Source organism: Manis pentadactyla, chromosome 7, assembly GCF_030020395.1.
Source record: "Manis pentadactyla isolate mManPen7 chromosome 7, mManPen7.hap1, whole genome shotgun sequence".
NCBI lineage: Eukaryota > Metazoa > Chordata > Mammalia > Pholidota > Manidae > Manis > Manis pentadactyla.
The window spans coordinates 94,996,798-95,006,655 of NC_080025.1; the positions used below are offsets into that span (position 1 = coordinate 94,996,798).

Here is a 9,858-nt window from a genome sequence, read left to right on the forward strand (position 1 = left end):
TGTGTGCTTATCATTGAAATATGAGCAGACTGTTTCATTTATACATTCCATCACACTAGAATTGACAGAAGAATGACTGCCAAACAGAAAGTTGCTAGAATGTAAGTTGCAATGGGGCACAATCCATTCACATTTATAACTCATTGCATTTTCTATTATATAGCACAGTGCTTTGCCCATAAAAAGTACTCAATAATTATTGGATGAAGAAAAGTAAGAAACATCTAATCTGTAGTAGAAGAAAAATTTACCAGAGGTTATTGAATGAAAATTTGACCCCAAATATGCATAGAACAAGATTAAGAATTCCAGAGGATGTTGGTATAATTTAATGTCATCGTGCTGGTTTTTCTGTGGGTAAAATGAAATGGAGATATCTGCCTAAAACATTTAATGCTCTAACATGGCCTACCTAATACGTAGCATCATTTTCCACTTGGTATTATCCCAGAGTCTGCCTAGCATCTTCCTTGTGGCAAGATACAAATTATAGCTGTATCATACATTTTTAAATTATTTCCTATAAAACATTCCAGGACCCTGTCTATAAGTTACCGACCATGGAGTGAATTTTGGAGAAGTCACTTAACTAAGTTGTCAATAGAAATAGAAGGTGTTCTGGAAAAACTAAGTGTAGTTCCAATTTTTGCATAAGTGTTTATCATTTCCTCACCTCAAGGGTTTTCAAAACCCCCTGTTCTATTAATCATGAGACATTCTCTACTTAATTTTCTTATTATAGTGCAATAATTTGATTGAGTAGCTTATATACCACAGGATTTGCCTTTGTAAGCATCTTCTCTGTTCAGTGAGTTTAGGGTGGGTGAGCCGCCCCACCTCAGAGGCTACTGGGAATCATTCTTGTCTTTACAGGGGTCCAGGTTAGATTGTGATGCTAAGTCTGAGACTCTTAATGTGAACTTCTCCTTCCTTGTATGTCTCCACTCCCTCTCTTCCACATTGCAGGCCATTCCCTGCCCTCCAGAATCTTTACCACCTCAGGAATTTCCTCCACGCCAGGGGCACTTAGCATGACATCTCTGGAATGCTGCTATCTTCCTAGCCTGGCAGTGGAATTCTGATCTTGTCCCAAACCTGCCTCTACCAAGTGCTGGATGAAATCTCTCTACGATAGCTGGCTCCCAGTCTCTGCCTCCTACCTGCACTCTGCATAAGGATTTTGGGGAGGAACAGCTGCAGACTAGAAGCAGAGGAGGCTCACACTACTCAGCTTCCCTTGGAGGGCTCCATGGGCCTGGGCATAAGGAAAGGGAAAAAGGAAGCCTTTCCCCTTTTCAGTTATAAAAATAGAATAATATTCTGCACCCGAGGAGGTAATTTATCAAAAGCCACCTGTAACACAAATGATTAAATTATTTATTTACTTAACCTTTGACCTAAAAATTGGTCCAGTGCTTAAAATTACTCCTTGGTCAATTCTTATCAGAATCATTAAAAGAAAGGTAGGGTGAGGTGGTGGTGGTAGGAGATTTCTTCCTAGAAGTCATGGAAGTATTTCGTTGTCCTAATGATTCAGAAGTGTTAGTCTTGTCTCCCCAGCTAAAATGTAAGCTTGCTGAAGGAAGGAGCTATATGCTGGACGCGGTCGGCAGTATTCAGGGTGACTGGTGATCTCTGCTTCCTCATGTCCTGCTGCTGTAATCCTGACCCTCTCCCGTTGACTGTGGGTGCTGAGCTATCACTTGCTTCTAGCCGACAGGACATGTCAAAGGTGATGGGATGGAGGAGGGAGATTCTTCCTGTGGCCTTGACCTAGCAGAGAGCCATGTTGAGAGCTGCCTATGGAGGACCATTGGCAGGAACTGAAGCTGCCTGTAGTTGCTGAGCAGTCCCCAGCTGACAGCCAGCTAATGAAAATACATGGACCTCAACCTTTTAATCACATGATGAATTAGACTAACCACTAAAAGGATCTTGGAAACAGATCTTTCCGTAGCTAAACCTCCAGAGGAGAACACAGCTTAGCCTCGCTCAGACTTGGGGCACACATGTGCACATGCACCCCTCCTCCTCCACATGTAACAGGCCATGTCCAGCCAGAGATGGGGGATTCAGTCCCTCCTTCCAGAGGAGAGAGCTCCTGCTGCTCCAACCCACAGTGGATGCACTGCCCCAGGGGTTGCCACCTCAATGCTGATATGGGTTCCATGCCTTCATGGAGCGTGGGTAAGAGGCTTGCCAGCTTAGAGTGCCCACCAAGTGCACACAGTGCTGCCAGCGTGGGGCCAGGAGAGCCACCCATGCCCTACCCTGAAGGCTCCTTCAGGCACACAGAAGCTGGCCCTGACTCTCCCCACACCCGCACCCACTCCCAGGCCCCCTGCTGTGGGTAGAGGACAGTGGAAATTGTTGGGAGTGAGAAGGTAGAGAAGGGGAAGCCCAGGGCACCATGGAGTGAAAGAATGGGCTTCCAGGAACCCATTCCAGTGGGTGAGAGGCAGAAGGAAGGGGGGCAATGCATAAGTCACGCCTGCAAGTCCACAGCACATACTCCATTATCCTGTCAGCCTTCGCTGGCAAAACACATCAAAGTTAGAAGGAATTTTAAGGCAACAATAGCTATAGCCCAGCATTGCACTGTGAGCACAAGGCCCTGCCTGCCTGCCTTAGTCCCAAGGCCTCCCTTGTCCAAGGGGAGCCCCAAGTAGGGAGGTTTGGGGGAGGAGGATGTTCTCTCTGCTGGAGCTGGGTCAAGGTTTACTCCAAACCATGGCCTGAGACTTCTTTTTGGAGCATCAGATGCCTTTAATCTACTTTACTGCGGTAAGACCCCTCCTCTGCGGAAATGGGATCTACCTAGTCTAGCTCAAATGGGAGGAAAACCCCAGGGTGAAAAAGAGATACCTGTAATGGAAAGCATCAATTTCTTAATATATCAGAATTATTTTTCTTCCATCTGAGGGATTCCTAATACTTTACTGTGTAAATCTCTGTGTGTGTGTGTGTGTGTGTGTGGCATGCATGTACATGTATGAAAATGAGTTTTGCTGAACATATGAATGACTACATGATGAATGCATATTTAATACAGATTTTAATGTCACACAAGGTATCCTTTATTGATAGTTACTACTCTTGAAGAAATCCTTGAGTGACTCCTGTGATACACATTCTACTCTGTAATTGGCCATAATAATGTATTCCTTAACAAACCCCTAACCCTAACACAACTGAATCCTGGGTTTCTACCTGCTATTTCTTTTCAAGCAAAAAGGTTTGATACATAATCAAGGAACATGATTTGATTTTCAAAGGCCATTAGGGAAGATGGTCCACAGAGTAATCCTGTTAATATTTCTGCTATTAAGATATCTGTTTCCTATATTTGGAATACCCAGAAAGAATGGAATCTAAATATTTAAATGTCTCACAGAAAAATATCTGACAACTGGAAAATGTCTTAAAAGCCTGTAAGTCTGGTGCTGGATAATCAGAATCAGCTAACAGAATTCATTTTTATTAAAGCATTTCAAATGATCAAATCACTGATGCGTTTTAACACTATAATGGCATTAATACCCTTGCCTCAAATCTTCAGAGAGGCAAATGATCATAGATTAAGCAAGTTCAACTGCACACAATGTTTTCATAAGCATAAGAATATCACTCCCTAAGGTATGCTTCTGAGGTGGTCAAAAGGTACAAATTCCAGTTATAAATAAGTACCAGGATGTAATGGCCAACATGACAACGACAGTTAACCCTGCTGTGTGATACAGGCCGGTTGGTAAGAGAGTGCATCTGAGAGTTCTCATCACAAGGAGAAAATTATTTTTCCTTTATTCTTTTCTTCTTTCTTTCCTTTTTATTGTCTCTGTATGAGAAGATGGATATTAGCTGAACCTATTGTAATCATTTCACAAAATGTGTAAATCAAACCATCGTGCATATGCCTTAAACATATACAGTGATATATGTCAATTATTTTTCAATGAAACTAAAAAAAAAACTTTTGATATGTGTGATGAGATTTTGAGGAAGTACCATTTTGGTATAAAATAACCTGGTTACCTGTGGTTGTAAATTACTTCAGGCCCAGTTACCCACCCCCAACCCTGTTCCCTTTCTGCCTGATGACAAAGGAGTTCTGAGTGCAGAAGAAATGAACCAAGTGACAAGGTGAACAAGAATCTGACCCTGCATGGTTTTTCCTTCTTCCCCCCCACACCCCATTTTGTTCGGTGTAGTGACTGAGAGTATGGCAAGAAGTGATCAACCAAGAGGGCACAGACCCTTGGAGCAAAGCGAAATCAACATTTGCTGGCAGGAAGTAATCTTAACGTTCAGCTTTATTCCAGCCCTAACACTCATCCTCATAAGGATGGAAGAAGTGAGCAGCCACGTTCGCTATCTCCATGAGAACTGAGTTGCCCGGGGGCCCGACGCGTGGCCCCGTGGATATGGGATGCCAGGGCAATGTCATCGTCATTATTCAGAGGAGGCGTCTGACTTCTGTGCACCCTCTAGAAGGCTGTATAATAGAGCAGTCTCATGCAGAACTGGGTGGAAGAGACTTATTTGCATGGGAAACACCAGAAGAATGGCTGTCTGTGCTCTGCTGTTCTGTTAGCCTCTTATTGTAAATTCAGTATGCTGGCAAGTTACAGGAACTTTTCCAGGCTGTGGAGGACTGGCATCACACGATTGCATTGGAAGGCAGTATAGCAGAGGTTAAGAGTGTAGATTCTAAAATATCCTGCAACATGGATTTGAATCTCACCTCTATCTCAGACACGTTGTAGGGTATTGAGCAAGTCACTTAACCCCTGTAAGGCCAGTTCACTCACTGTTACACAGAGGCTGCTGAGAATAGCTTTCTCATGGGATGTCATAAGGTTTAAAGTAGAGTTTATGTAAAGATCTTATTTGGTGCTTGGCACATGATAAGGACTTGATACATAATGGCTCAATATCATGATAAGAAATGATTTTTAAAATAATGATATGTTGTCTACATATATATATTTACAAGCCCAGTGGGCCAGGATCCTGGTCTTTTTTCAGTGTTTTGTATATTGCCCTATTTATCCCTGATGATTTCTAAATAGTAAAAACAGTAAAAATGTGAGTCTGATCACTTTCAAGCCAAGCAGACATCTTCAAGTTTTCAGAGCATCAGTGTCATTACAAACGAATTGGAGTTTGGATGTTAGCTAAATGCAGTCTAGCTGATCCTTCCAGCTGCTGTCAGTGCTCTCCTAATTTTTCCTCTTTCATTTTTCCCACATTATTCCACCTCTAGAAACAGGACTCAGCAGCTGGAGTCACCACAGGATCTGGTTGATGGCTGCAGGACCCAGATGGCAGAAACCCGAAAAATGTTTCTGGCAAATACCTCTACAAGCTGGGTGTGTGTGTGTGTGTGTGTGTGTGTGTGTGTGTGTGTGTGTGTGTGTGTGTGTGTGTGTACATACTCTTCCCTTTTTTTGGCACTCGAGCTAAAGCTGGGTGTGTGTGTGTGTGTGTGTGTGTGTGTGTGTGTGTGTGTGTGTGTGTACATACTCTTCCCTTTTTTTGGCACTCGAGCTAAATGCCCAGCAGTGCTTCTTGGCTGGGTTCCATTCAAACTACAGTTGGCGCCTGTGAAAATGGCTTTGGCTCCAATATCTTATGTGTGACTGTCTATCATGAAGAATTTTCCCACTGCTGATGATTTCTATTTTTATGAATACTTGAAAATACATGTCTCACATAAGAGTTCTGACCTCCTTTTATCTTTTCAGTGGAAATTCTTTCATAAAGAAGTGTCATCTCTTTTATACATTATGCTTTGTGAGGGGCTATTTATAGCCCTGTGAAAATTAGGGAATGTAGTACTCCTTTTGACTTTCAGAAAAATTGTTAAGCATCAAATTGCATGTCAAGGGAAAAAAATGATCTCATGAAAAAATTAACCGTCCTCAGTATTTTCCACTGTCTCCTGAGAGCCCCATCCCAAATACACAGAAGGATGGGTAGTCATTACCCTCCGATAAAATAAAACCAGCGTCAAAAATAAACCTTGCCTTATCTTGTCTGATGCAATGGATATGCTGTTGAAAGGGGGACATTTCAAATGCACTGGAACAACTAGAGGGTCTGCTTTCCAAATGGAAACCCGTGGTGCATGCTTTCTGAAAAAAGTGATGATTGTGAGGTGACTATCCAGAGCCTGATATACATGGTTTATTAATTGGATTGCTGCCTTTCTTAAAGCTGGAGTCACCTCTGAAAAGAATAGATATATCCTGTAACTTCAAAATCTCTCAATTTATCCATGAGCACTCTTTGTAGACATTTTCTATGCTGTCATTTTTTGATTTTCAGAAAAAAACAGGAAAATGTTAAATCTAACTGGAAATTTAAAATACGCCAAACCAAAGTAAGAACTAATGTATCTTTCTGGGGCCACCCATTTAAATGTCAAGTGTAAAAAAGGAGAAAAGACAAGCTCAAGCTGTGGGCATCCTCAACAAGTAAAGGAGTTTCTTTTAAAAATGTAGCAAAGACAATGAGTAAATATTACAGACTTGCTCATATTTCCTTATTAATTAAAATGTAGAGACTTAAGTACTGGGAAAACAAAAGATATAGGGACTTTATCTAATGTGGATTTAAGAAGTTTGTGCAAGAAGTGAAAGAAATCTTTCCTGGAGACCTGGAGGGTTCCGTATTCAAGAAAGGTTGAGATCAAGGGCTGGGATGATTACTTCTGTGGGAAGAGGACTTGTGAAATTGTTGGCACTAATCTGAGAATCTGGAAACTGAATTTCTCTGATTAATCCTGATTCAAACACATGAATGCTTACAGTGGCTTTATTTTTAATCAAAAACTGCATACAGCCTGAATGTCCTTTTCTGTGGTTCAGTGGTAAAACAGAACACTACTCATCAATTGAAAGGAATGAACTATTGATACACCCAACAGTGCAGATGAATCTCAAGTGCCTTCTGCCAAGTAAAAAAATATCACATACTGTGTGATTTCCATTTGTATAGCATACTGGAAAAAGCAAAACTCCAGGGGCAAAAGACAGATCACTGCTTGTTAGGGGCTTGGGGTCAGGAAAGTGATTGACTATAAAGGGGCACGGAAATTTTGGGCTGATGGAACTGTTCTATGTCTTGATTGTAGCAGTAGTTTTATAACTATTTGCATTGTCAAATCTTACAGAACTATATAACACTAAGAGTGAATTTTTCTATATGTAAATTATATCTTAATAAAAAATATTCCAACCATTAAAAAAATGAAATGATAAATAAGCTAATGACAAGTTTGGCAGATATATTTATAAAGAGGCTTCATAGATACTTTAAATACTGCCTTACTTTCAGTCTCTTTCAATACTTTCAAAACAATCTGTTTCAAGGGGTTAACATCCAAAATATATAAAGAATTCATATGCCTCAACACCCAAAAAGCAAATACCCTATTAAAAAATGGGCTGAGGATCTGAACAGACAGTTCTCCAAAGAAGAAATTCAGATGGCCAACAGGTACATGAAAAGATGCTCCACATCGCTAATTACCAGAGAAATGCAAATTAAAACCACAATGAGATATCACCTCACACCAGTAAGGATAGCCACCATCCAAAAGACAAACAACAACAAATGTTGGTGAGGTTGTGGAGAAAGGGGAACCTCCTACACTACTGCTGGGAATGTAAATTAGTTCAACCATTGTGGAAAGCAATATGGAGGTTCCTCAAAAAACTAAAAATAGAAATACCATTTGACCTGGGAATTCCACTCCTAGGAATTTACCCTAAGAATGCAGGAGCCCAGTCTCAAAAAGACATGTGCACCCCTATGTTTATCGCAGCACTATTTACAATAGCCAAGAAATGGAAGCATCCTAAGTGTCCATCAGTAGAAGAATGGATAAAGAAGATGTGGTACATATACACAATGGAATATTATTCAGCCATAAGAAAACAATCCTACCATTTGCAACAACATGGATGGATCTAGAGGGTATTATGCTCAGTGAAGTAAGCCAGGCAGAGAAAGACAAGTATCAAATGATTTCACTCATCTGTGGAGCATGAGAACAAAGCAAAAACTGAAGGAACAAAACAGCAGCAGAATCACAGAACCCAAGAATGGACTAACAGTTACCAAAGGGAAAGGGACTGGGGATGGGGGGGAGGGGTGGTGGGAATGGAGGGAGAAGGGGAATAAGGGGCATTACGATTAGCACACATAATGTAGTGGGGGGGCACAGGGAAGGCAGTATAGCACAGAGAAGATAAGTAGTGTCTCTACAGCATCTTACTATGCTGATGAACAGTGACTGTAATGGGGTATGTGGTGGGGACTTGGTGATGGGGGGAGTCTAGTAACCACAATGTTGCTCATGTAATTGTATATTAATGATACCAAAATAAAAAAAACAAAAAAGTAACCTGTTTCAGTACTTTCAATCTCTCCCTTAAAGGGAAAGAATGGATTGCCTTTTTTTTTTTAAAAAAACTGACTTTTAGTACCTGCCTGTTTTTCTAGCAGAGTATCTCATTCTGATCTCAGCATTGGTCGTGACTCCCAGCCTTCCATGTATTGCTGCAGATTTAAACACCATGACACTTCCTATATTCTGAGTAGTCACAGGTGCAGAGTTCTGCATAAGCTCAAGAATATCTAGGCACAGTCCAAAGACTCAGAAAGATTCCAGACAACTGCTGAGATTCACAAGAAGCCCCAGTTAAGGCTAATTATGCCTGGGTGTCTTTTGGGGTGGGGTGTCGTATATCTGATCACTCAAGTTTGGCAATCACTGTTTAAGCCAATTCATATTTATTCTAAGATATGGGAGGCCCAGGAATATGCAAGCAAACTTTCTTTTTCTGGGTGAGATCATATTAAAATAAGCCAGAAGGGCAACCCTGAATAGGAAAGGAAGAGGATGGATAACAAACAGCCTTCAGAATATGTGGACAGTAAAAGTGTCACCCACTCATCGATGGTGTCAGGCTAAGTCCTGGTGGGATATAGGAATATATATACGTGCATGTGTATGACTGTGTATGTGTGTGTGTGTATCAGTAGTCAAGCCATCTCTTGATTCCTTAAGCCTGCCTATTAGCGCAAACTATACATGATCCTGCCTTAATATAAGGGGGTAAAACAATTTTCCTGAATTCTCTAAGTGTTTGAGGTACAGCACTCTGATCTGAACACTCATCTTAGACCCTTGTCTCTGAAGAACATAGGAACATATTCTTGTCATGATGTAAATTATTTACTCTCTCATCTGATTTGGTACTTCCTGGAATCCTCTGCCAAGTACACACACATTCAAGTAAGAGAGGTCACAGGGCCCAGGAGATTGCTGAAGGTCCTGCAAATTGATTAAATCAGGACTCTTCTTTATTTCCTATGTACTCAGCTCCAGAAACACAGTTGGGCATTGGGATTCCTCTTTCAAGTGCTCTGTCTCTCTAACACCCCTAGCTATATACAGGCCCCAGCTCTTTTGTAAGCATCCCCCTTTTCAGCTCTTTTATTGTAAGTCAATACAATAAAAACAAGAATACGTAGTCTCTGAAGATCTTAAAAGTACTTCAGTGAGTACGTCAGGATAATTTGTGATTAGCTTGGTAATTTGGGGTCATGTATGCAAAGTGGATACTGCTAAAGTGATTTTTAATGTGCTCAAGATACAGTTTCCCTTTCCTCTGAAGTCGATGAATACTTTTCTCTTCAGTCCTGTTGACATTATTAATTTGCTTGGCACCCCCCCCTTCCCACCACCATTCTTCCATCACTACTGCAAATAGAAACAAGGACAGCAAGGCTTGGAGAGCCCTTGTGGAGAGAGACATTTGCTCTGGCTCAAGCAAACAGCAAGGCCAA

The 9,858-nt window shown here is 41.2% G+C and overlaps 1 long non-coding RNA gene across 1 annotated transcript in view; it reads left to right on the plus strand.

The window, feature by feature from the left end:
• LOC118908208 (uncharacterized) overlaps positions 1–5,458 on the plus strand; it is a 40,858-nt gene extending 35,400 nt beyond the window's left edge. The window contains exon 3 of the long non-coding RNA XR_005023100.2: positions 5,264–5,458. This is a non-coding gene — a long non-coding RNA (uncharacterized LOC118908208). The remainder of the gene's footprint in view (positions 1–5,263) is intronic.
• The last annotated feature ends 4,400 nt before the right edge of the window (positions 5,459–9,858 follow it).